The sequence below is a fragment of the Humulus lupulus genome, chromosome X (genome assembly GCF_963169125.1).
Source record: "Humulus lupulus chromosome X, drHumLupu1.1, whole genome shotgun sequence".
Classification (NCBI taxonomy): Eukaryota; Viridiplantae; Streptophyta; class Magnoliopsida; order Rosales; family Cannabaceae; genus Humulus; species Humulus lupulus.
Window position 1 is genome coordinate 84,796,629 of NC_084802.1, and position 27,974 is coordinate 84,824,602.

General features: G+C 45.8%; 1 long non-coding RNA gene across 1 annotated transcript; it reads left to right on the top strand.

Annotated features, from left to right (window-relative positions):
* Window positions 1-9,822: 9,822 nt before the first annotated feature.
* Window positions 9,823-11,603, top strand: LOC133803945 (uncharacterized). The gene is made up of 2 exons (XR_009878213.1): window positions 9,823-10,315; window positions 11,377-11,603. It is a non-coding gene; the product is annotated as an uncharacterized LOC133803945 (long non-coding RNA).
* Window positions 11,604-27,974: the final 16,371 nt, after the last annotated feature.

The following is a 27,974-nucleotide window of genomic DNA, read 5'->3' on the forward strand; positions in this document are numbered from 1 at the left end:
GAAAAATTTAAGGAAAGGGCCAAGCTCAACCATCAAGAATATGTTCAGCTTGAGCTTGATCTGATTGCTAGTCGGCAGGAGGCGGAGGAGCTTGGAAAACAGGTGCAGGAGCTCGAGGAGGCCGGAGCCAAGGATTTGAAGAAATACAAGGAGGCCACCCATCTCTGCTTTTACGAATTCTGGAAGCATCATCGGGAGGCTAACTTCAACTACCTGTCCGAACGCTTGAGGAGGACTCTGATGACGCAGTGTGCCATCAGCCTGGAAAAAGAGGAAAAGGGCAAAGTGCCTGCTTCTCTAGAGATCTCCCTGGCAGGGGGGATAGACGGTGTTGACGCTGGCCCTTCTGCCGACCAAGGCACTCCTCAAGACCCTCAGGACCCTCCAGCTCCTTAAATTTTTTTTTTCTTTTATCTCAACTATACGACTCACAGGTCGTATTGTAAAGACAATTAATTTCTATTGCTGCAAGGGCAGCCATTTTACTTTTACTTTGAACAGTTACATCCAAGCAGTACTGCTTGCGGTGTAAAAGAATTCCTTTTGATATTATAATATTTCTGCTTATTATAACATATGTTCGCATGACCGAACTCAGCATAGTACTTTGGCTTGATTTAACAAAATATAAATTTTGAAAAATACGCTAAGTACCGTAGCATGCTTTCACTTATTTTGTACATGTGTTTACATACCTTTTGGTATGCTTTGCTATCGATGTACCTTATATGCCCCCCAAGTGACTGAGGAGCTTTAGGTCCTTGGTCACTTGCCTTGACCACGACCTGTGCGAACATTACTACTCGGCATAAAATGTAACACTTATAATACAACAAAACAACACACCTAATGAACAAATACTTGTAAATAAAATTTACAAAGGTTGGCAAGAATGACTGGCTGCGCACAGTCCCTTATAATTCTTGTATTAAAATGGACTAAACATGTCTTTACGAGTGATCTTGTAACAAGATCTTACACTTATATGCGATCAGTCATACAACGTGACTGACCCTTTTTCAAAACATGTAAAAAGTAAAAATTAATACAAGCCAGTCTTTTAAGAAGGACTCTTTATTGATAATACTTGCGCAGGTGTTCTCCATTCCAATAGTGCGGAACGAGATCTCCATTCAAGCGTGCAAGTTTGTATGTGCCTGGGTGAAGGACTCCTTCAATCTGGAAAGGTCTTTCCCAGTTTGGTCCGAGTACTCCAGCAGTCGGGTCACGGGTGTTTAAGAAAACTTGTCGAATTACTAGGTCTCCAACGTTGAATTTTCTTTCTTTTACTTTTGAGTTAAAGTACCGGGCGACTTTTTGTTGGTACGCAGCTGCTCGGAGTTGGGCTTTTTCTCGTTTCTCTTTAAGCGAGTCTAGGGTCTCCATCAACAGTTGGCTATTCTGGTCTTGGTCGTATGTGATTCTTCGATGTGAGGGCGGATCTAACTCGACTGGCAACATGGCTTCATACCCGTATCCTAAGGAAAACGGGGTATGACCTGTTGCTGTTCGATGAGAAGTTCTATACGACCAGAGTACCTCGAGTAGCTGTTCCGGCCATGCTCCTTTAGCTTCTTCGAGCCTTTTCTTCAGGGTATCCTTAAGTATTTTATTCATTGCTTCGACTTGCCCATTTGCTTGTGGATGCATGACCGAAGAAAAGCTTTTGACGATTCCATGCCTTTCGCAGAAGTCTGTGAATAGGTCACTGTCAAACTGGGCGCCGTTGCCTGAGACAATTTTTCGAGGCAACCCATATCGGCAAACAATGTTCTTGATGACAAAGTCAAGAACTTTCTTTGTCGTTATGGTAGCGAGTGGCTCAGCTTCGGGCCATTTGGTGAAGTAGTCAATTGCTACGACTGCGTATTTTACTCCACCCTTTCCCGTTGGCAAGGATCCAATTAAATCGATGCCCTAAACCGCGAAGGGCCATGGACTTTGCATTTGCTTTAGCTCATTGGGAGCTGCGCGTGGGATCTTGGAAAATCTCTGACACTTATCGCATTTTCGCACAAACTCCATTGAGTCTTCGTTCATGGTTGGCCAGAAATAGCCCTGCCTCAGAATCTTTTTTGACAAGCTCTGCCCCCCAGCGTGATCCCCACAGAAGCCTCCATGTATCTCCTTCATTAACTCTTTAGCCTTTTCTAGTGTAATACATCTTAGCAGTGGCATGGAGTATCCTCATCGGTAAAGAACACCATCGACCAGTATATCCCTAGCAGCCTGTCTCTGAAGAGTCATGGCTTTGTTTCTATTTACTGGTAATACACCATTCGTGAGATACTCCAAGTACGGTACCATCCATGTATCTTCTATCCGAATTTCCATATTGGTTTCATCTGCTCGTATGCTCGGCTCGCATAATCTCTCTACTGGCACTATGTTTAATGTGTCAGCGTCTTTTGCACTCGCGAGTTTGGCTAAGGCATCTGCGTTTGAATTCTGATCCCGAGGTATTTGTTGGAGGGTATACTTCTTGAATTGTGCCAACAAATCTTTGGTTTTGTTTAGGTAGGCCGCCATTTTCAGGCCCCGTGCTTGATACTCCCCTAAGACCTGATTCACTACCAGCTGTGAATCGCTGTAAATATCAAGCACTTTATACTCATGTCTTTGGCCAACCTCAGCCCAGCGAGCAGTGCTTCATATTCAGCTTCATTGTTTGATGCCGTGAAATCGAACCTAATAGCACAGTGAAATCGATGCCCTTCTGGCATTATCAATATCACTCCTGCTCCTGCGTGAGATTCGTTGGATGATCCGTCTGTGAATAACTTCCACGAGGGAGCTTTGACTTGGGGTTTAGGCACATTAGGTTTTTCGCACTGCTCGTTATCTGGGAGCTCAGTGAATTCAGCGATAAGATCAGCCAATACTTGTCCTTTCACTGCTGCTCACGGTGAATATGTGATATCGAACTGCCCGAGTTCGACTGCCCATTTTAACAAGAGTCCAGCCGCTTCTGGTTTTTGCAAAACTTGCTGAAGGGGCTGGTCAGTTAAGACTGTGATTGGATGGCTTGGAAGTAAGGACGTAACTTCCTTGAGGCAAGATTAAGCAATAGGCTAATCTCTCTATGGGAGGATACCTCAATTCGGCACCGATTAACCTTTTGCTAACATAATAGACTGCCTTTTGTACGCCTTCTTCTTCTCGTACTAGCACCGCACTAGCAGTAACATAATAGGTTTTGATAAAATAGGAGGCTGTGCCATGTGGATTTTTAAGGCTTGGAAAGCCTGTTCGCAGTCTCCAGTCCATTCGAACTTCTTGTTGCCTCTAAGTAGATTAAAGAAAGGGACGCATCTATCCATCAACTTGGAAATGAATCTACTGAGTGCGGCAATTCTTCCAGTTAAACTTTGCACATCCTTGATTTTCACTGGCGATTTCATGTCGATCAAGGCTTTGATTTTTTCGGGGTTGGCCTCGATTCCTCTTGAATTAACAATGAACCCCAAAAATTTCCCTAATCCTACTCCGAAGGAACATTTGAGAGGATTTAACTTCATCTGATATTTGTTCAAAACATTGAAACATTCTTGTAAATCCTTCACGTGTCCTTCTGCCTTTTTTGACTTTACCAGCATGTCGTCCACGTACACCTCCATGTTTACTCCAATCAATTCATTAAACATGTGGTTAACCAATCGCTGGTAAGTCGCACCAGCGTTTTTCAGTCCGAAGGGCATTACTTTATAACAGTATAACCCTGTGTCGGTCCGAAAGCTAGTGTGATCCTCGTCAAGGGGATGCATAGTAATCTGATTGTATCCTGAGTATGCTTCCATGAAAGAGAGGATCTCATGTCCTGCAGTTGCGTCAACCAGCTGGTCGATCCTTGGGAGTGGGAAGCAATCTTTTGGGCAGGCTTTATTAAGGTCTGTGAAATCCACACAGGTTCACCATTTGCCGTTAGGCTTGGGAACCAGTACTGGATTAGAGACCCACGATGGATAAAATGCCACCCTGATGAACCCATTCTCCTTCAGTCTTTCAACTTCTTCTTTTAAGGCTTTCGATCTGTCCTTATCGAGTAGCCTTCTTTTTTGTTGCATGGGTGGAAAACTCTTGTCAACGTTCAGGACATGGCTGATAACTGCAGGATCTATCCCAGCCATGTCTTTATGTGACCAGGCAAAAACTTCCTGGTTCTCTCTTAAAAATTCCACCAATGCGTGCTTTGTTGCTTCTAAATTTTTCCCAACATTTACAACTCTGGTTGGGTCTTTTTCGTCAAGTTGGACCTCTTCAAGGTCCTCAACAAGTCCGACATATTCCTCAAAATCCCCAAAGCGAGGATCTAAATCTCTATCCTCACTTTGGGCAACACCCTATTTGGTGACTCCATCACCGGATTGGGCTTGTGTATCAGTGGTCATATGCAACCTCTCTGGGGGAGTGTTCTTCACCGTTCCTTTCTTTGCCTTTGTGATCGAGGCGTTGTAGCACTCCCTTGCTTCTCTCTGATTTCCCAACACGCGTCCTACCCCTGCGTCTGTTGGGAATTTCATGGTCAGATGCCATATTGAGGTGATGGCCCGAAGGTCAACCAGTATGGGCCTTCCAATTATAGCATTGTACGCCGAAGGACAATCGACTACTATGAAAGTAGCGAGTAATGTCCTGGTAGCAGGCGCTGTACCTGCTATTATCGGAAGTCTGATTGACCCCGTAGGGTGAGTCCCTCACCAGAGAAGTCGTAAATTGTCTGGTTCCAGGGCTCCAAGTCCTTGACAGACAACTTCATGCGCTCCATCAAAGATTTGTATAGGATGTTCACTGAAATTCCTGTATCAACTAGTACTCTCTTCACCATCATGTTGGCGATTTGAACGTCCACGACTAGCGGATCGGAATGTGGGAACCGGACATGCTGGGCGTCGCTATCAGAGAAGGTTATTTCACAATCCTCTGATCGAGCCTTCTTTGATGCCCGATCCTCAACAGTCATCATCTTGATGTCCTGGTCGTGGTGTAGGGTCCGAGCATATCGTTCCCTTACCTTTCCGCTATTTCCCGCGAGGTGCGGGCCTCCACAAATGGTGAGTAAAGTGCCAGCTACGGGGTTAGGCTGCAAAGGTAGCGAGCGTTGGCGTGCGGGCGCTTGCTCGTTGCCGCCTGGAGCCTCTCGTTGGGAAGTTCCTGAGGCCCGTATGTATCTCCTCAAGTGTCCTTGTCTGATAAGGAACTCAATTTCATCCTTCAGCTGGTTGCATTCGTTTGTATCGTGTCCGTAGTCGTTATGATAACGACAGAACTTCGTTGTATCTCTCTTTGAAATATCCTTCCGAATGGGAGCGGGCTTTTGTAAGGCACACTAGAACTCATGGCCTGATACACCTCTCCCCGAGACTCAACAAGGGCAGTGTAGTTAGTGAACCGCGGTTCATAACGATTGCCCTTAGCGCGTTTATTTTCAAAGGTGGAAGGCTCATTATTCGGCCGCTTCCCCCCATTCTTGCCATTGCCATTGCCGTTCCCATTGCCTTTGCCGTTGCCGTTGGGTTTTGACCCATTGGTAGCTTTGGCGGGCTCGACAGTCCCCTTATCCTTGCTTGGGGGCTTTCCTTCACTGGCGATGGCGTCCTCGAGCTTGATGTACCGATCAGCTCGATCCAAGAATTCTTGGGTAGTCCTAACTCCATGCTTCCTGAGGCTACTCCACAAAGGTGTACAACGCCTAACTCGTGCAATTAGGGCCATCATCTTGCCCTCATCTCCCACTGTTTTGGATCCAGCCGCTACTCGCATGAAGTGCTGGACATAATCCTTCAGTGGCTCTCCTTCTTGCTGGCGTATCTCCACCAGCTGGTTCGCCTCAGTTGGGTGCACACAACCCGCGTAGAATTGCCCGTAAAATTCTTTTACGAACATCTCCCAAGAAACAATGCTTGCAGGAGGGAATTTGAAAAACCACTCCTGTGCAGCATCAGAAAGTGTTGCAGGAAAGATCCTGCACCGAGCGTCTTCGGACACTTTCTGAATGTCCATCTGTATCTCAAACTTGTTGACATAAGATACCAGGTCACCATACCCGTCAAAGTTTGGAAGTGTGGGCATCTTAAACTTGCTGGGAGTTTCTGCCACAGCTATCCTTTGAACGAAAGGAGTGCCCCTTCTCCTGTCGTACTCAATATGAGACGTTCTTCCCCCGACCAGCTATTGTACTGCCTGGTTCAAGGCATCTATTTGGGCTTGCACATCGTCAGGAATCGTCGGGGCCTCTGCTGCTGGGGGAATGTACTCATCATGTCGTTCCTGATGATCGTTGAGTACATCTCTTAAATCCTCATCTCTTCGTCGCTGCTCGCTTGCTCCGAGCCAGTTAAAGACATTATTTTGCTTGGGTTGCCCCCCAGCGTCGCGTCTCTCAGGTTGGTCTTCCCTAGGTGGTGGGCTTCTGCCCCCACCTCTCTCTCCATTTCTTAGACTGACATTTCCTCTGCTTGAGTCGGCCTCATTGTAACCATGGCCATCTCTGAACCTCGACTGGCTATGGTGGGATCGACTGTCCCCTCGGTTTCCTCCTCGGGTTGGAACTTCTCGAGCGTTGGAGGGTGGCCTGCATTGGTCGGCAGGTCCCCGTGCATTATCATGCCATGGGGGGCCTCAGACCGTAGAACTTATCTCTGAGTTCCTTCTGTTGCCAGAAGGACGCTGCCCTCTGCTTGAGGGGTTTGGCTCTTCGCCCCTATGGCGTCTAGGACTACGGGGCTGCTGTCCGACCCTATTCTGCCTTGGCTACGGGGGAATGTTTGGACCAGCCTAAGATGGAGGCTGCGCTTCAGGATCCCTCGGTGGGATATCCTCCTGAGGCACTGGTGGCTGCTCGGGCCTCTGGGGGCTCGAGGGCTGGATCGGCGGGCTAGGATTGGGACCCCTTTGGGGTGGCCCATTTGAAGGTTGATCAGGCTATGAGGTAGGTGCAGCCTAATTCCTAGCCAACTGTAAGGCTGCTTCGAGAGCTGCCATGGCCTCCCTCTGACGACGGTCAATCTCCGCCTGCCTTTCACTCAATTCCTGGCGCTGTCGCTCAATCTCTTGTTGCTGCCGCGCCATAACCTCAGCAGCATTTTCTTGGCTGACCCTCAGATTGGCCAATTCATCCTACAATACCCCCAGGGTATTTCTCAGCATCTCGGAATCCAATTCTTCCTCATCAAATTCCAAATGTGGCTCATTTTCTGCCATGTTTGGAGGAGGAGGAGGCGGTTGAGATGGTGCCGCGCTAGCCGCCTGTCCAGTATTCTTTGTTGTTTTCGCCATTATTATATCAACGATTTTGTATCAAGCTCTCAATGAAAGCACCAGAATGTTGACCCTTGTTTTGGTCAACTGACACGGAGTCAAAAAGCTTGATATGGATAGATTTTTTGGAATAAATATAATGACAAAAATAGAAAAGGACACAAGAACTTATAGTGGTTCGGCCCCAAGAACTGGTAATGACCTACGTCCACTTGAACTATTATTAATATTGGATCTCAAAGGAGTGATCAAAGAACTAGGGTTCTCTGAGTTTCACAGACCTTAGAGAGATGAATAAAACAATCTTAATTCTCTTGTAAAATATGAACTTAAGTCAGCCAAAAGTCCCCTTCCTTGAGCTATTTCTCTTTATTTATAGGCTCAAGGAAGATTACATGTATCAGTTACAGATATTCTTTCCTAATCAGTCGGATATTCAGGAAATCATGGGAGATAATCTCGGATACGATCATAACTGACTAAGATTTTATCCAAATATATCCAATATACGACCAGTCTGGTCGTATATAAAGTCTGAAGGTTTCGCCATGGGCGTCTCTTTGGTCGATGGTCGAACAAGGCTTCCGCCAGGTGTCAGCCACGTGTTGAAAGCGCCTGCCATGTCAACCATACCTGTTTATTGGATAACGGGGATTGATTTGTAATGAGTGTAATTTTGTGATTTGGTTGTGACAATTGAAAAATAAAAGAAAAGATTGAGAGAAAAATGCGAAAAAGTAAATAACTTGAGATTGAAAATAAACTACACTTCTTATGTTTGTTCACATTAAAAAAAATAAGTTTGGGGAAGTGTAGTTAAAAAAAACGAATATCTAGTGTGAATTTTTCTCAATCGTGGAAAAGAAAGGGAAATTTGGGGTTGTTTGGATTATAATGTGGATATCAGGTTTGGTTTGTTTGGATTATATGCTTATGGTATACTTGAGCAAAAATGACTATCGTATCTACCGTTACCTAAGCCTCTCAATACAAGCTTTAAAAGATCTTTTGATTCTTGAACATGCATTGATTTGTATTAGTGGAGAATAATAAGTTAGCAAGCATATGGAAATATGGGATTTGATGGATTGATGGTGAGAATTCGGCGTGTGTAAATTAGTTTAAATGTGTGCTATTTATTGTTCATGGTTGATCAATGGGTTAGGGTAAGTTGAAGAACTGGTTGGATTGAAAATCTGGATTACTTGTCAGTTATTTTTTGAGAATAATATATGCTTGTCATTCATTAATTTTGAGGTTTAAAATTTTTGGTTATCTTGATTCATTTGTTTAGTGTCTGTATTTATTTGTTTAGTTTGTCTTGAGTCTTGTTTTCTTTGCTCGAGGGCGAGCAAATGTTAAGTTTGAGGAAGTTTGATATACGAGTTTATCTATGTGTTTTCAAGTAAAGTATTAGGTGTTTAGTTTTCTTTTGTCCTATTTTACGCTTGTTTTTGTGTGTTTCGAGGTGTCGAAGGGCTTAGGTGACTTAGGTGTGGAAACATGATGAAAAAAACCAGCAAAAGGACAAAAGTTGATGGAAATCAGTGTTTCGGGGCACTTTTTGTGACCGTGGGAATAGGATTCTGCAGCTGCAATTGCAGAAAAGTTGGGCATTTCCAGGGCATTCTTGTGACCACAGGAATGATATCTTTCTACCTCAGGAATTGGCTGAAAATAGGAAAAACGCAGATTTTTAACTCGGCAGTTTGGTCTTTTCACATGGAAAGAAAACGCTAATTAGGTTTTAATCACAATTTCTGAAGGAATAGGGAAACTTTTGGCAGAAAAAAAACTGGGAGAGGAGGATTAAGATCACTCGAGAGAAGAGCTTGGGTCGGCATAGAGTTATTTTCTCTTCTTCTTATCTTTACTTTATGATTAATTTCTTATTTATGGATTTTTTAATGATGAACATGTACTAGTTTCTGTATTAGGGATTTTAATTGAATCACTAGAAACTCTTTTATGAATTAAAGCAAAGTTTTATTTTCTTTCTTCCTCTATTGAGATCTTGTCAATTTATGTTTATTGTTTGAGAATTGATTGACTATCTATTTTCATAACCTATATGATTTTGAAACAAAACCTGAAAAGTGAGATTTAGATTTACTATAATTGATTGGATATAAAATTGATCATTGAACGAAAATATCGTGATTATTTGTGTGATTCTTGAGTTATTGTTCTTATTGCCTCCTAATGCTGAATTTGTCATAGAAATATAGAAAATTATGCTTTAGGTTGAGTTTTATATTTCGTAACCTAAATATCAATTTTTTTTTTGTTAACTTATCATCTTAATAAGAAGAAAGATTATAATTATTGCATTGATGAATATTATAGTGGATAGTTAATAAGATTGAATTCCCTAATTTTATTCTTCTATAGAATTAGTTTTTTTGAAGCCTTTGTGTTTATATTTTGAATTTTATTTTAAGTTTTACTTGTAGTTATTTTGTTCTACATTTTAAAAATCAAACATTCCATTAACGAAATAGAAATTATAAATTAATTATCTAATAATTGATAAATCAATTTCAGACTGAAAGAACGATACTCGAATTTACCTATTTTATTACTAATTGCGATTAGTTATACTTGCTTAACATTAAAATCTCGCAACAATAGCCTTGCCCGTAATCAAAATTTAGCTGTCTCGGGAATCTCTTTTTCTGTTTTAATTGAAGCCATATAGGACCAAAATATCCATATTAAAATTACAAAATTCGAATGTGATAACCTTAGTTAATATTTCATCAGAACTTATTTCGTCTTCCGATGAGAGTTTGTGCTTTCCTATTGTGCAACTAATGCTCCGTCTTCTTCGCTGTGGGAAGGGAGAGGGTTTAGGTCACTTCTTAGAGGCACAAGGATAAGGAAGTTGAAGAAGATGAACGATTCTGAAGCGTGTCATGCGATATGAGTGGGAGAATGCTGAGACACGTGAACGCAGAGAAGAGGCTGGAGGAGTGGAAAGGGGTAAAGGGGGAGAGGAAACTGGAAAAGGCTATGAAAAAAGGAATAAGGGCGTTGGGGATGGCGAGGCCTAGAAGATGTGAGTTTTGTCGATTTATCTTTTTATCTCTTTAATTTTCTTAGTAATTGTCATGGATATATATAAATATATATATAATATTATGTTTATTCAATTAGATTATGTGGTGATCGGTGGAACCAGAGAAAGCACAAAATAAATTTGTTAATTTTTTATTAAAACGTGCTCTTGGGACCCAAAAACAATAGAAACTGTATATATAATATGAAGAGAAATGCTAATTATTAATAAAGGAAATTGATAGCTTGACGCTTTCAATTTAATCATCTAGATGTCAAAAATCATTATATACTAATGTACAAAAAAATGTATACAATATGAAAATTTTGAGGAAGCAAACTTTGAAATCTATACGATTGTGGTGGATTTTGTTGAGGTTTTTCGAAGAGTTATTGTGTTGTTCATTTCTTTTGTATTTGATCTTGCTTTATTGTGCTCGTATTTAGTGTTGTTTATGCCCTTGATTGGTTACTTGAATTTGATCATAATTGAAATAACTTATAAGCTATCCGCATCCATATTGTTGTAGGATTTTATCAAAGTTAGAGAGGTTTGGGAATGAGAGTTTGGAGTCAATTTGTTTTGTGGCGTAGCTCTGCTTGTAGATATTTTGATTAATAAAATTCTTCAGTCGATTGAGGTGGGTTGTAGACTTGTAGAGTGTTTGCGGGGTGAGTTGTTGTGATTATTGCCTCTTTGTGCTTGCATGTGGGTTATGATTAAGACTTTTAAGTGTATAATTTGATTCCTGATTTCATTGAAGAGTTGCTGGTTTTCTCTATTTCTTATGCATGCGAACTTTCTCCACTGAACTCACATAATGTGTATGTATAATTTTGTAAATGTTTATGGTTATTCTGTTATTTTTTTATAATATACTTTGTTCATTGTTTATATATACATTATAGATTATAGTTATTATTATGATGGTAGGAATGATAAAATGTTATTCATACTCATCTATCGCTCTTGTAACATTTATTCGATGGTCTCTTATTAGTTTACATTTTTTTGCATGTTAGACTTCTTTATATTAATATCAAGACTCTTTTTTTCTACAGGATGTGCTCATGGTGACAAGGGGGGACTTCCAATTTTAGCATCAGTATTTGGTTTTGGTCGCAGTGATTTGCAAGGTTTCCTAGATGTTAAGGTGTTTCTATGTTTAGAAATTGTCATAACTATTTGCTTTTTAACATCTGTGCAGTGATGTGTAAGGCTTTCTTAATGAATATTTAAGTATTAACATTAAACATATATAATTAAATGTACTCATATTTTTTTGGCATACTTGTGTTAAACTCAGTTATTATCTTTCTAATTTTGTTCATTTAAGCTAATAGATCGTTAATATACAAGTACGTTTGCTGTTATGATGATTCTAGAAATGTAATTTCTTTGTTGTCTCAGGAATATGAAAATCCCAACTACTATGTTTCCGCTGGCTCAAATTAATTAATATTATTTCATATTTTGGAAATTATGGAATCATTGGTGTTATAGGTGGAATATAAGCTATAAGTGTACTAAAAAGATTTGAGATTTTATTATATACTATTGTTGACGCAGTTTTTCGCTAACGGTGAATTAAGAAAATGACAAGGTTGAATTAGTACTTGATGATAAACCGAAGTAAGAAAATAACTCTCAAGAACACTATTCTTTTTACGTGGTTCAGTGGTTAAAATCTACCTAGTCCACGAGTCTATATTATTACTGCTTTTCTCTCTCTATTTTGAGAGAGTTTCGGTATTACAGAATAATCGTCTTCTCTCCTGTCCAATATTCTTAATATTTATAGAGAAATTCATTGGACAAGTTTGGGTAACCCCGTGAGTCAATCTGATCATGAAATAAATAGACTCCTAATATCTGGGGCATTAACTATCACAGGCTGGCCATAAACAATCGTATAAAGTATCCGGGTCTTCGGGAATCTACGGACATGCCATATGTCTTCACCCCGAGCTGAACACACCGCCGAGCTCGTATCATGGAGGCCATGCCTTATAAATACTATAAGCTCGCGCTTATCGATTTATGCATCCCTAGCTCGTACAACCATCATGAAAATCGTGTTGTCTATATGGAACGTACATGGACTCTTTGGCTATTTCTTTCATGCATTTATTTGCCTGCTGCATACGATCTGAGGGAAAGACTCGTGCTGAAATTAGGATACACATTTGTCCCCCAAGTCCCTGCTTGTGGTTTATGACGTCATCTTTTGACCTACACAGTAGGGACTTTTAGACTTCTATAGCAATAAACCATGCCTGACCACTACTTAAGTACTGGACACGTGGAACACTACAATTGGCGTTTCTTCGGGTTTCGAGGACTGCAATAATTGTCTTGTCAACTTTTTGCCACCGTTTTGTCCTTTGAAACATGGCTCTCAGATCTTGTATTGACCTGATAAGATGACTCAAATTGATTTATGCCGTTTACGTATAAATAGGGTAGACAATGTTGACGGTGAGAACTCGTCAACGAAGTTAAGTTGGAAAAATTATCAAATCAAGCTCGCTAATTGGAAAGCTGTAAAAACTTGAACAATAACTCAAGAACAATGTTGTAACAATAATGGAGAAATCAATCTTTCATTCACACTTAAGGCTCTGCTACAGTAAAATTTCCAACCCCCTTCCAGGTGGTCTTAGAATTCATTTTATAGTAGGCTCTAATGGCCTTAGGTACATAGTGGTCCAGGGGACCAAATGGTACATACGTACTGTATTAGGGGAGTGGCTTCAGAGGTTGTGGTCGTACATCCCGTACAGGAGCAGGTGTCAGGAAGATGTCTCCACTACTTGTCTGTCCCCGTATCTGATGCGTGGTGGCAGGCGTAGTGGGGCAGGAGGTAGTGGTGTCGGCTCTGACCTACGGCCGTAGACGTACGGACCATGATCCTTACCCCAGCAGCCTCACTAGCACTAGTATCTGTACTCAGTACTTGGTCGTACAAGTATGTCCCCTTCGACTCGTACTGGATCTCCTAAGCATAGGAATCTCAAGGTGTAAGGAATGGGACCCTTGGAGTGAGGTGGAGATCCTGGGTCCTTGGTATGAGATATCCGAAGCCTCCTGAGGTCACTCACGAGTATGAGCGATAGGCATGTCGTCCTGATAGATGTCTAGGGAGGCGTGGTGTGGCCTGGACATCTTGCGAGGCCACTTCGGGAGGTGTGGCCTAGGCGTCTCGCGAGGCCACTTGAGAGGTGTGGCCTAGGCAACTCGCGAGGCCACTTGGGTGGCATGGCCTAGGCATTTCGCGAGGCCACTTGGGTGGCATGGCCTAGGCATCTCGCGAGGCCACTTTGGGAGGCATGGCCTAGGCAACTCGCGAGGCCACTTGGGAGGCATGGCCTAGGCATCTCGCGAGGCCACTTTGGGAGGTGTGGCTTAGGCGTCTCGCGAGGCCACTTGAGAGGTGTGGCCTAGGCAACTCGCGAGGCCACTTGGGTGGCATGGCCTAGGCATCTCGCGAGGCCACTTTGGGAGGCATGGCCTAGGCATCTCGCGAGGCCACTTGGGTGGCATGGCCTAGGCATCTCGCGAGGCCACTTTGGGAGGTGTGGCTTGGGCGTCTCGCGAGGCCACTTGGGAGGTGTGGCCTAGAGAACTCGCGAGGCCACTTGGGAAGTGTGGCCTAGAGAACTCGCGAGGCCACTTGGGAGGTGCGGCCTAGACAACTCGCGAGGCCACTTGGGTGGCATGGCCTAAGCATCTCACGAGGCCACTTTGGGAAGTGTGGCTTGGGCGTCTCGCGAGGCCACTTGGGTGGCGTGGTCTAGGCATCTCGCGAGGCCACTTTGGGAGGCGTGGCCTAGGCGTCTCGCGAGGCAATGGGGCCGAGTGCGTGGGCGAGATGGGTCTCGCGAGGCTACTGAGCCTTGGCACCTATGCCTTGCCAACGTGGGCCACTCGGCATCGCCCCCACGAGAAACGAACCCAGACTTGTGTTGCGATTGCACGATGGCTTCCTGGGACGACTGTGGCCTAAGGGCCTTGCCTCGGCTTCATACTTTCTATTGATGAGATTTCGAGCATCAACAGACAATTTCCACAGTTCATCACCTTTTATTCAAAATCTTTCTTCATCTTCTCTCGTCCGCGCTTTCAAATCCCTCTGCTTTGTCAAAGAAAAGAAAACAAAAAATCTTTCGTTTCAAAATCTCTGTGAAACCCAGTTGTCCGATTACTCAGGAGTCTTCCAGGAACTCTTCCTTGCGAAATCTGCTTCTTCTACTGACGATCACAATGTAAGTCTTATCGTTTCGAAGAACCTTTTTTTTTTCTTTACTGATTTCTATGTTTTATTTACCATGCTCACCCACATTTCACCGTAGATAATATTAGGGTGTTTCTTCAATGTTTTTGGCACATAGGCTTCAACTTTAGGTTTACTGAGAAGGTTTAGAGTATTTCCTAAAACTATGACATTCACGAAACTGGGTATTTTCTGGGTAGATTTGGGTAATTTATGGAAAATTTAGGAAATATCCATTCAGGTTACAGAAGATGAAAGGTTAGGGTTCAAAAAACTAATTGCTTAGTGAACACGTTTCTTGGGTGGTTTTTTTTCAAAACTGCCCCAAGGACAGTAGTGGCCGGATTTTCTGACACACGAATCCCTAAACGTTAGAGATCTGTTGGGAAACCGAGGCGCGTAGCGTAGGGTAGCGCGTGGGATCACGCAACGGGCTGAGACTAACTTAGCTCATATATCATAGATATCACTCTCCCTCGTACATCCATGTCATAACCTTTACAAAATCTTAGGTCACCTACTAAGTGACTCGTCATTCTTGTTCGTTAGGCGATCTAATGGCACCCAAGAAGAGCATACCCAAGAAGAGTGTACCCAAGAAAAATGCACCTGGCTTGTCGGCTCAACAAACCAACAAGGGAAAAGAGATTGCCTTCGAATCTCCTCTTCCTCATTTCGGCCCCGTGGTAGAGAGGGGGACCGTGATTGACCCCAACGCGTTCTTCGAGGCAGAGACGATCGTCTCCAAGATCACGACCCAAGGAAGGGTCAATAATATAATGCTAAGCCACAATATAGAGGTCGGGTCCGGGGTCCTCATTTCTCGACCTCCGTTCGAAGGGGAACGGAGCTATGCACCCCTCCCGGAAGACTTCGCGGCCTGGAGTAACGAGCACTTAAAAGCGGGGGCCTTCATTCCCCTAGACCAATATTTTGCTGATTTCCTCAACTAAGTGAAATTGGCATCGTTTCAGCTCCCTCCAGATTTATACCGACTTCTGGCAGGACTGAAATACCTCTTTTTAAAGCATTAGTGGGAGGTCTCCTCTCCGACAGATATCCTCTACTTCTTCTACCTTAAGGCCAACCCGGAGCAAAGAGGGTGAGGTGACGGATTCTACTACCTCACCAGATTCCCGAACTCAGCCTCGGTTATTGAGCTCCCCAGCCACCCCAACGACTATAAGGATCAATTCTTTGTGTCAAACGGGTTCCGCAACTGTGAGTATCAATATTTCAACTGTCCTCATAAGTCTTCTTTATTTTCTCAGCTCACGAAGTCATTGTCTTTTTTTAATAGACATACTTCTTGTGTTTATACTAATTGAGTTTACCATTTTTTGTGCAGCCATATTCGCGAGGACGAAGAAGTCTGCGACCCTCGGGGGTCAGTATGACACCTTGTTCGGGCTCTCGCCTTGCGAGAAGGATTATCGCCAGCTCGTGAATGACGTCATGATGCTGGCGTGCCAATTGATTGGTGAAGGCCAAACTTTGGCCTTAAGAAGGACACGTGCTATCCTTCCGGTAGTCCACGAGTTCCCGCCTCCCCCAGAAGGAGACTCCGAGGGTGCTGAAGGCGAGGAACAAGAAGAAGATGAAGTGCCTCTTGTGCGAAAGAGGCGGGCTCTCGAGGCTGCTCGGGGTCCTGACCTAGAACGAGCTGCATCGGGGGCAGCAGCCGGCCCCTCCGGCCAAGGTGACCCATATCCCGATAGGGAATTAGATAGGGTTGTTGCTGGCTTTAGGCTAGTTAGATTTAACCCAAACCAGCTCGTCCACCGCCACCCTACCAATCCAGATCATAACATTACCCTGCTCCAGTGCGTGGACCATTTAGCGTTGCGCCATGATATGAGTTACCCTAGAGGTACTATTGTCGTAGATAACACCTTGACTTTTAGGTCAGCCATTTTTGAGGAGTATGAGACCAATCGTAGGTCGTGGCCCTCTTTGCTCCAGGGCGCCTTTGCCCCTGGCTTTAGGCAATATGTTGACGAGTCTAGCCCCGAGGTAGAACCTGAGCCTGAACCTCCCATAATCCACGAAATTCTAGACTTAGATTCCCCTTCTCCTCCAGTAATCCCAAGGCTGGAGGTCGTGATAATAGACTCCTCCCCCAGCCCGAATGGTAGGACTTTTATTTATTTCTTTTATGTAAATTTCTAACTTTACTTGTGTATTAATTCCCTTCTTTTTTTTTTCAGACGAAGAAATGGATCGATTTGGAGCTCCTAACCTCCGTACCGCTTCCCAGGGCAGAAAGTCCAGCTCGGGTCCTATCATAAAGAAGCCTTGATTTACGAAGAAAACGCATCCTGTGGCAGGAAATGCCTCCAAATCTCCTGCTAAGGGGAAAGGTATGAGCTCAGTAGCTCCGGCTTCCACTGTGACGGAGAAAAGGATTCCTCCTCCACCTCCTCCTCCTCGGTTGACGCCTGCTCGGGATCAGGTAATACAAGTTGATCCCCCAGCTCCTCTATGAGACGGTGAACCACATGGTGGAGCACGTTTACAAAGCCAACCCGAGGGATTTGAGGACGATAGAAGAGCAGAGCCCGGAGAACATCCTGGAGTCAACCTTGGGGATGACCCTCACAGTAAGATATAATTCCTTAGTGAATTTCTTCTTTTCATTTCTCCCAAGTATGCGTCTAACTTGTCTCTTTATTTTACAGTCGGCTTTGGATCAGCACCGCAGTATAACCCGAGCTAGGGCTAGGAATAATGAACTCCAGGTTGAGCTCCAAGCCGCCAAGACCGCCCTGGCTGCTACTCAAGAAGGCGAGCAGGCCGCCAAAGCTGCAGTTGTAGTTGCTCAAAAGGGCGAGTATGATGCCAAGTTCTCCCTTGCATCGTCTCAAGAAAGCGAGCAGGCTGCAAAGATAGCCTTGGCTGCTCTTCAGGTCAAGGTTGCTGAGGCCAAAGCAAAGCAGCTAGAGGCTAAGGCTGCGGTTAAAGAAGAGAAAGTGACCTCACTGTCTGCCATGGAAGACATGTTGTATCATTGCTAGGCATTTAATCAGGATGCAAACTTCTCTTTCATGGCTCCCTAGCTGTGGGATCCACACCTCGAGAAATTCAAAGCTCAGATCTTGCAAGAGCCGTCGGAGACAGGGGATGCTTCCACTGCGGGCGAGCAAGAGATTGAGAAGGTCACGTCCTCAGAGTGCCCTGGAGGGGCTTGATGAAGCCTTCTTTATTTCTTTTTTTTTTGCATATGTTTATAAACAATTTGCCCTTGGGCTTAGTTCGAGGTTTTTCTGCTTGGGACAACTTGAATTTTAATTCATATATCTAACTTTTAATCTATTTGTCTTTTCCTTGATTATCCCTCATGTTTATGCTTTCTTATACTTGTATATTCGGGATTTTAGGAATTAATCATTAGATCGGGATAGATATTTCGAGTTTGGTTATTTCTAAATTTAATGTGTTGATTTTGTTGACGCGGTTCTTCACTATCAGGTAATTAAGAAAAGAAGAGAAAGGGATTAGTGCTAATGTTGAACTGTAACAGATATATGATCTTGGAAAAGTGAAATGGTGACTCAAGACACATTTTTTAAGTGGTTCGAAGGTTAAAATCCTTCTACTCCACTAGTCAGTATTATTGCTATATACTGGATATTTGATTATAGGGTATTTCTTACAAGAGATAATCCAACCCCTCTCAACTCCCAGGGTCTCCATATTTATAGGAGAAGGCACCTGGGAGTTGGTAAGAAGGTCATCCCGTGACCTTCTTACCTATCGTATCAACTCTGTGACATTCATGATTAATTCCTAAACCTGACACATAAGTGTGGTCAAATCAATAGGTAAGGAGATAATGGGCCGCACGGCCCAACCCAGTCGTGGGTGTCTGAATATGCACGTTCCTGCTGCGTGTCCGAGAAGTCAGGGGCATATCAGACACGTGATGTATGATATGTGCACGTTTACCTTGCGTGTGTTGACTTTACAAAGAGTCATAGCCTCCAAATCCAGCTCGTACCACGAGCTGGATACCTAACTCGACCTTCGGCCTTCAGAGTGCGGACTCAAGTCTTAGGCAATCTTGGCGAACCCTTGGGTTACCTCGATCTAAGGAGGTATGATCTTATGACGGCAGCTCCGGTTTTGGGGATATCCACGAGGTAATCATGATTAGGCCGCAGTTCAGCTCGCTAATCAGCCCGTAGAAAAATCAGGGCGTACATCTGCCCCCAAGCCCCTGCTCGTGATATACTACGTCGTATAAGGCCATAGTAGGGGCTTTTAGGCTTCCCCATGAACTCTTCACATTCCACATCTTACACAGGCGCCTGATACGTGGAACATCGTGGTTGGTGACGGTACGTCTTACGAGAACCACATTTAATGGCCTAGCCTATGCCCAGCCGTCGTTTCGTATTTCAAGTGGAGGGCCTTGGATCCCACATCAGGGCCATCCAACGACCCTCTACACGTGATCCTTCTTATATATAAAAGGGGTGGCCACCCTACGCATGGGCCACCCTTTCATTTGAAATTTCTCAGAACTTTTTTCCTTCTTGTCTCTTCATCTCAGAAGAAAAAGAAACCCTCCTTTTTGCGACCGCCATTCTCAGTGTTCAAGAATCTCAGGCGTGAGGATTCCTTCGAATCTTTGGAGACAGCAACTCCTACGAAGCTCCAACCTAGGCGACACCTTCATTCACCTCCCAACCAAACACTGTAAGTCTCCTAATCATGCGTGTTTTGAAAATATTTTTCACTGTAGCTTAGGTAAATATTTACTGTAGCCACATGCAAGGGTTTATTGGTTTTTGTGGGTATGAAGGGTGAAAGCCTTTTAGGTTAGGGCATTCTTTGCTGTAGGAAATCGTTTAGGAGTATGGTTTATAGGATGCATTTTCTGGGGAAAATTTCTGGGTAGGAGTTTTGGAATTTTGGGTGCAAAACCGGGTAGCTTAGGGGACACGCTTCACAGGCGGTTTTGCAATCTTTGCCTACTGAAACTTTCCCCCCAAGGAAAATTCTATCCTGACCCTCCTGACACACGAATTCCGAGTAATCAGGGATCTGTTGGGAGCACAGGCGCGTGTTCATTGAACCGCGTGGTCCCACTCTCCACGGGCTGGGCTTACCTCAGCTCGTGCAAATAACATTTGATTTTTCCTCATGCTTGGGTCGCCTTTTCTGAAATATTTTCTTTTGTTTGCTAGGCGACCAGATGGCACCGAAGAGGAACGCTTCCAAGCAGACCGTCAGCAGCTCGGCCTCCCAGCAAGACAAAGGAAAGGCGGTGATGCCGGACTCCCCGATCCCCAACTTTGGGCCAGCAGTGGAGCAGGAGCTCGAGGTGGCTCCTGATGTGTTCTTCGAGGCGGAGAAGATCGTCTCAAAGATCACCGACCAAACGAAGATCAATAAGATATTCCTCTCCCACAACATCACGTTGGGGAGGACGTCAGTGATTGCTCAATCTCCTGCGGAAGGCGAGCGGAGTTGCGCGCCGCTTGACGAGGCATTCGCGACCTAGAGCGGCGAGCATTTCAAGGTGGGGGCATTCCTCCCACTGGACCAGTATTTTGCTGACTTCCTAAATTATGTGAAGTTGGCCCCATTCCAGCTCCCCCCCAACTCTTATCGGTTGTTGGCGGGGTTGAGATATTTATTTTGAAGCACGAGTGGGAGGTCCCCACTCCAGCAGACATTTTGTACTTCTTCTGCCTCAAGGCCAGCCCGGATCAGTGGGGGCGAGGCGACGGGTTTTACTACTTAACCCGATTTCCCAATACGGCTGCGGTCATCGAGCTGCCCAGCCACCCTAATGAATCCAAGGATCAATTCTTCCTGTCGATGGGGTTCAGGAACTGCGAGCTCCACTACTTCAATCGTCCTTGTAAGTGTTTTTCATCCTTAGCTCGTAAGTTAAGTGTCGTTTTAGCTCCTCCCATATCCCTTTCTGACTTAGACTAATCCTGCAGCCATTTTCGCGAGGACAGAGAAATATGTGACCCTCGGGGCCCAATACGAGATACTGGCGGGCTTGCCCCCCAGTGAGAAAGATTACCGCGTGCTCGTAATAGACGAGACGATGGTGACCTGCAAGCTGATTTTCCCAAAGGGGCCACCTGGCGGAGCCTAGGGCGTTTCTTCTCTTGTGCCCTTCACTATTTATTAATATTTTTTGTGTAACCTTTGCATGAGGTGCTTCCACCTCGAGACAATTTGATTCAACGCTTTTAATTGATCCTCTTTCTTGCCCTTACGCATTTTGGTTACAATTTTTTGAAAAACATAGTCCGCGTTAATCTTTATCCATATCTCGAGCTCTCTAGGAAGCACAACGATCAATAGATTTAAATCAACTTCTAAGTTTTATGACCTGGTTATGACCAGGAACTTAATTTGAAAAATTAGTTCGTGTTAACTATTATCCATATCTCGAGCTCTTTAGGAGGAACAACGATCAATAGATTTAAATCAACTTCTAAGTTTTATGACCCGGTTATGACCAGGAACTTAATTTGAAAACTTAGTTCTCGTTAACCTTTATCCATATCTCGAGCTCTTTAGGAAGAACAACGATCAATAGATTTAAATCAACTTCTAAGTTTTATGACCCGGTTATGACCAGGAACTTATTTTGAAAACTTAGTTCGCGTTAACTTTTATCCATATCTCGAGCTCTTTAGGAAGAACAACGATCAATAGATTTAAATCAACTTCTATGTTTTATGACCCGGTTATGACCAGGAACATATTTTAAAAAAACTTAGTTTGCGTTAACTTTTATCCATATCTCGAGCTCTTTAGGAAGAACAACGATCAATAGATTTAAATCAACTTCTAAGTTTTATGACCCGGTTATGACTAGGAACTTATTTTGAAAACTTAGTTCGCGTTAAATTTTATCCATATCTCGAGCTCTTTAGGAAGAACAACGATCAATAGATTTAAATCAACTTCTAAGTTTTATGACCCGGTTATGACCAGGATAGGGCTTAGTTAGCGTTAATCCTTATCAATATCTCGCGTTTTTTTATGAAAAACAACGGTCAATCGATATGAATCAACTTCTAAGTCATTAAGGAGACCTGGTTATATCCAGGTACCATATGCCCCCCAAGTAACTGGGAAAGGGTCTTTCGTGGTTACTTTAGATTACACTTGCAAACATGTACAAAAAGCCGATTCTCATTAATACATAAAAAATGGCCTTCCAGGCCTTACAAGTGAATCATTGATAATATTTCTTTAAGTGGACGGCGTTCCAAGTCCGCGGGACCGCCCCTCCATCAAGCCGAGCTAACTTATAGGTTCCCTCCTTAATGATTTCGATGAACTGGTACGGTCCTTCCCAGTTTGGTCCCAAGACTCCATCTTTGGGATCTTTCCCTGCCAGGAAAACTCTCCTTAGGACCAAGTCGCCAACGCTAAAGGCACGCTTTTTGACTTTGGTGTTGAAGTAGCGAGTGATTTTCTGCTAATAATGGGCGAGCTGGAGTTGCGAATCTTCTCGCCTTTCATCAACTAGGTCAAGGGAATTGCACAGTAGCTCGTGGTTGCGGGCCTGGTCGTAAGATTGGACCCTATGCGAAAGCACTTTAACCTCCACGGGGAGGACTGCCTCACTCCCAAAGGTTAAGGAAAAAGGAGTATGACCCGTAGGAGTCCGATGCGAGGTTCGGTATGCCCATAGGACCTGGGGGAGCTGTTCTGGCCAGACCCCCTTCACTTCATCTAATCTCTTCTTGAGGCTCGCCTTTAGAGTCTTGTTGACACCTTCTACCTAGCCATTCGCCTGAGGATAGGCCACGGAGGAGAAAATTTTCACAATTCCATACCTTTCACAAAACTCGCTGAACAGGTCGCTGTCGAACTGAGTACCATTATCGGAAACGATCTTCTTGGGCAGGCCGAATCGACAGATAATGCTTTTAACCACGAAGTCAAGCACTTTTTTGGACATTATCGTTGCCAAAGGTTCTGCCTCAGCCCACTTCGTAAAGTAGTCGATGGCTACCACGGCGTAACGGACTCCGCCCTTTCCAGTGGGGAGGGCGCCAACCAAGTCTATCCCCCAAACGGCAAACGGCCATGGGGATGAGATCATCTTTAGCTCAACTGGAGGAGCTCGGGCAACTGTGGCAAATCGCTGGCACTTGTCGTACTTCTTCACGTATGAGATCGAGTCTTTGGACAGAGTTGGCCAGTAATACCCCTACCTCAGGACCTTTAAGGCCAAGCTCTGCCCCCCAGTGTGGTCTCCGCAAAAACCCTCATGCACCTCCTGCAGGATGGCCTTTGCTTCACCTGGAAGAACACATCGTAGGAGAGGGAGGGAGTGCCCACGCCGGTATAACACCCCATCTACTATCGTATACTTGGGAGCTTGATAGAGTACTCGCCGTGCATCATTACGCCCTTCAGGCAGCTTTCCCTCGACGAGATACTCAAGGATGGGGGTCATCCAGGTCGGCCTGGCATCGATCATCTCGACCTCCGTCCTGACATCTACTATGCTTTGTTTCTCCAAGAACTCTATTGGCACTAACCCCAAGGTCTCCGTTTCCCAAGAGGTGGCGAGCTTGGCAAGAGCGTCTGCGTTAGTGTTCTGCTCCCGAGGTATCTGTTCGATCGAACCTCGCTCAAACGCGGACAGCTCAGCTTTTACCTTTGCCAGATAGGCGGCCATCTTGGGTCCCCGTGCCTGATATTCGCCAGAACCTGATTTACCATGAGCTGGGAGTCACTGAAGCACTGGACGGAGCTCGCCTTCAACTCCTGGGCTATCCTCAGCCCGGCCAGCAAAGCTTCGTATTCGGCCTCGTTGTTGGAGGCTTTAAATCCGAATCTCAGCGCCGAGTGGAATCTATGTCCCTCGGGGGATATCAAAATGATTCCAGCTCCGGAGCCGTTCTCGTTGGACGAACCATCTACAAAGATCCTCCATGACGCCTGGGGCGAGGTGACTTGGTGTGAGTCTTCTGCGGGATCCTCTTGGAATCCTGTGCATTCTGCCATAAAATCGGCCAGGGCCTGACTTTTTATAGCAGTTCGTGCAATGTACAAAATCTCGAACTGACTGAGTTCGATTGCCCATTTTAACAAACGTCCCGATGCTTCAGGTTTTTGCAAAACCTACCTTAAAGGTTGATCGGTCATGACGTGTATCGAGTGGGATTGGCAGTACGGCCTGAGCTTTCGCGAGGCCGTGATAAGGCAGAACGCCAATTTCTCCATCAACGGGTACCGGGATTCAGCCCCGAGAAGTCTCTTGCTGATGTAGTAGACTGGTCTCTGAACTCGGTCTTCTTCTCGTACCAACACGGCACTAGCTGCATCCCCGGTGACAGCCAGGTAGAGAAAAAGAGGCTCTCCTGCTTTGGGTTTGGATAATACGGGTGGCTCGGCCAGATGTGCCTTCAGGTCGAGGAATGCGCTTTCGCACTCTTCTGTCCATTCGAACTTCTTGTTTCCTCGGAGCAGGTTGTAGAATGGCAAACACTTATCGGTGGACTTGGAAATAAACCGATTGAGGGCTGCCACTCAACCTGTCAGGCCTTGGACATCTTTTCGCAACCTGGGCGAGGGAAGCTCGAGCAGTGATATGATCTTGTCGGGGTTTGCCTCAATTCCTTGAGTATTGACTATGAAGCCCAGGAACTTCCCGGACGCGACTCCAAAAGTGCACTTCTGCGGATTAAGTCTCATGCCATACTCCCGTAGTATCCTAAAACATTCTTCCAGGTCGGAAACATGGTTATCGGCAGTCTTTGACTTGACTAGCATGTCATCAACGTAAACTTCCATGTTTTTCCCGATTTGGCTTGCGAACATTCTGTTTACTAACCTATGGTAGGTAGCTCCAGTGTTCTTCAGCCCGAACGGCATGACCTTGTAACAATAGATGTTAGTCGGGGTCATGAAGCTGGTGTGTTCCTGGTCTGCCGGATTCATGGCGATCTGATTGTAGCCTGAGTACGCGTCCATAAAGGACATGAGCTCGTGCCCCGCCGTGGCATCTACCAGCTGGTCAATCCTTGGCAGTGGAAAACAATCCTTAGGGCAGGCTTTATTCAGGTCGGAGAAGTCTATGCAGGTCTGCCATTTTTCGTTGGGCTTCGGGACCAGCACGGGGTTGGCAACCCATATTGGAAATTTGGCCTCACGGATAAAGCTGCATTTCTTGAGCCGGGCCACCTCTTCCTCCAAGGCTTCAGCCCGAGCTGTTCCTAGGCGTCTTTGCTTCTGGGACTTGGGGGAACGCTTTTATCCAGATGAAGTGTATGCATGATGACACTCAGGCTGATTCCCACCATGTCCTCATGGGACCAGGCAAACACGTTCAGGTTATCCCGCAGAAATTTAGTCCGTTCCGCCTTCCTCTTGCTACAGAGGTTTTTCCCGAGCTTGACAATCCGTGATGGGTTCTGCGGATCAATGTTCACTTCCTCGAGCTCCTCAATCGCCTGGAGCTCGGATCTGTCCTCGCCTATTCGGGGGTCAATATCCTCACTTAAGACGACATTTTCCCCTTCGGCGCTTTGAGGTTTTTCAATCTCAGGATTAGCTAAGGGTTCCTGAGAGTCCTCTCCACCACCTTGAATGGCCATTGCCAGCTGCCCGAGTTTAGATTTTCCCTTCATAGAAATGTTGTAGCATTCCCTGGCAGCGAGCTGATCGCCATGAACAGTGCATATTCCCGTGGAAGTAGGGAATTTCATCGCGAGGTGGCGAATGGAAGTGACGACCTCAAACGCCATGATGGTAGGTCGCCCGAAGATCGCGTTGTATGCAGCGAAGAAGTCGATTACCACAAACTCGAGGAGCTTGGAGACTGTCCGAGATCCTTCTCCTAGGGTGATCACCAGCTCGATCGTCCCTATTGTTGCGGATCCCTCTCCCGAAAAACCATATAGCATCATGGAGGTCGCCTTCAACTCAGCGACAGTTAAACCCATCTTTTCTAACGTGGATCGGAACAGGAGGTTCACCGAGCTCCTGTTGTCGATCAGCACCCTCCTCACTCTCCGATTGGCGAGCTGAACTGCCACGACCAAAGGGTCATTGTGAGGGAATTGGACATGGCCAGCATCTTCCTCCGTAAAAATGATCGGTTGTCTTTCCAACCGCTGCTGTTTTGACTGGCGCTGCTCCGGGACGAACTCTACTCCGTTATGAGCCTTTAGTTCGTTCACATATCTCTTCTGGGCACCCCTGCTCGTGCCGGCCATGTGCGGACCTCCAGAGATGGTGGATATCTCTCCTCCAACCACGGGAGGAGGGACGTCCTGATCTACCTGAGGCCCGGGCTGACTGGCCGGGACTTTTGGAGCAGGTCGACTTGCTGGAACCCTGTTCCGCACGTATTGAGCCAAGGGGCCGGCTCGGATGAGAGTCTCGATCTCATCTTTTAAATGCCTACAATCATTGGTATTGTGGCCAACATCGTTATGAAAACGGCAAAACTTGGAGGTGTCTCTCTTCCCCTTATGGTGCTTTAATGGTTTCGGCCTCTTCCAGGGGACTCGAGTAGAGTTGGCTAGGAAGATGTTCTCCCTAGACTGGGTGAGCTCTGTATAAGTCGCGAAGACGGGCTTGAATTTGTCTACGGACTTATTCTTCTTTTGGCCGTGCTGAACGTTTTCGCCATTCCCCTTTCTCTTGCCTCCACTGGACTGGTTGTTTTGTGAGACGTTTTGGGTCGCTACCGCGACCTCCGTCCCCACTCCAGCAGGCTGTTCGGGGACCTGGCTGGTTCCCGCAGCTGAGGCTTCAGCTTCCTCCAAGTTTATTCATTCTTGGGACCTGTTAAGGAATTCGCTAACCGAGCTGACTCCCTTCCTTTGTATATCCTTTCAGAGATCTCCTCCGACGAGGATTCCAGTTCTCATGGCCATGAGCTTGGAGCTATCATCCGCGTCTCTGGCTCGAGCAGCGACGTTCGCAAATCTGCTTAGGTAGGTCTTCAGAGTCTCACCGGGCTACTGCCTCACTTTAGCCAGGGAGTCGGCTTGAACACGGGCGGCCTGGGAGGCTCGGAATGCCCTTTTGAAATCTTCCGAGAAAGTCTTCCAGGAGCTGATTGACTGTCTTTCACTTTGCTTGAACCACTGCCTGGCAGGTCCAGTCAGTGTGGAAGGGAAGGTTAAACATCTCAGCTCTGGGCCAATGTTGTGGGCCATCGTTAGGGTGTTGAACATCCCTAGATGGTCCGATGGGTCTCCGTCCCCATTGAACTTTGACAGGTGCGGCATACGGAAACCAGATGGGTACGCCGATGCTGCTATGCTGGGGGCGAATAGTTCCATCTTGTCCCCTGAATCATATTCATCTTTTTCTTTTTCTGACAAGAGTTTCCTCATCAGCTCTTCCATCTGAGCCAGGCGCTCGAGGGTTTGGTCCTGATGTCCGTGGTTATTCCGGGGCTGTTCAACAGCTCCTGGCCCATTGTACACATTTGGTAGGTTATTGCCCCTCCTATCTTGAGATAGGTTATTTGGGACATTCCCTCCGTTACGTACTTCGGATAGGGCCCCCCTGAGCGAGCGTGGCCATCTCCTCCTACTGGTTCTGCCCTATGAGAGTTAAGGCGATCTCGCAGGTCGCCTCCCTGGGTGGTTTGATGACTTTGTGCCGAACTCAAACGTTGACGCAGGTATCCCCCAGAGAGATCACTCCGGCGACTGCCGGTCCATTGGCTCTTGCTAGATATGCTTGGATTCCACCTTTGGTGGTGAGGATTTGGGCTTTCCCTTGGCGCCCTGCTATGCCGGGAAGGTCCAGCTGATGGCGGGTTTCTCCGACTACTCCCATAGGCTGGGATATATCGGACGGGCTGAGGAGGAGATGGACATCTGATGGGAGAGGGAGGATGCCTGACTGGAGAGGCGATCCTAGTTCCGTCAGGACGGATCAAATTTGGTGGGGGCCTTTCGGCCCTGCCAACCTGCTGGTCCCGCGCCTGGCGATCTGGAAAAGGCGCAGGATGGTTATTGGGGATGGGCTGATGCTGCGAGCCCTCCCCGGATCTCCTTCGGGAATTACCTCGAGCTCCCCTAGGCGCTCTCGAGGATGGTTGGGAGCTAGGTGTCGACGTCCTGACCGAACGGCTGTATTGTTGTTGCCTGGCTCCAGGCACTTCTTCGAAGCTTGCCTCTCGAAGGTGTGATGAAGGAGTGGAGTTTGATGTTGGAAGTCTGTCCGAGCGGCTATGCTTGGAGCGGTTACCCCGGTGAGTCTTAGGAGCCTCGCCTTGCCTCTCTCCGACGTTAGCGTCGGTTGTGAGAGGGGGTAGTCAGGCCAGCACATCCTTGATCTGCTGGCTAGCTATTGCTAGCTGGCTCCTTAGCTGAGCGTTCTCCATCTCCACCGCCGTGTAATAACACGGGTTTGGATTAGGTGGCCGGG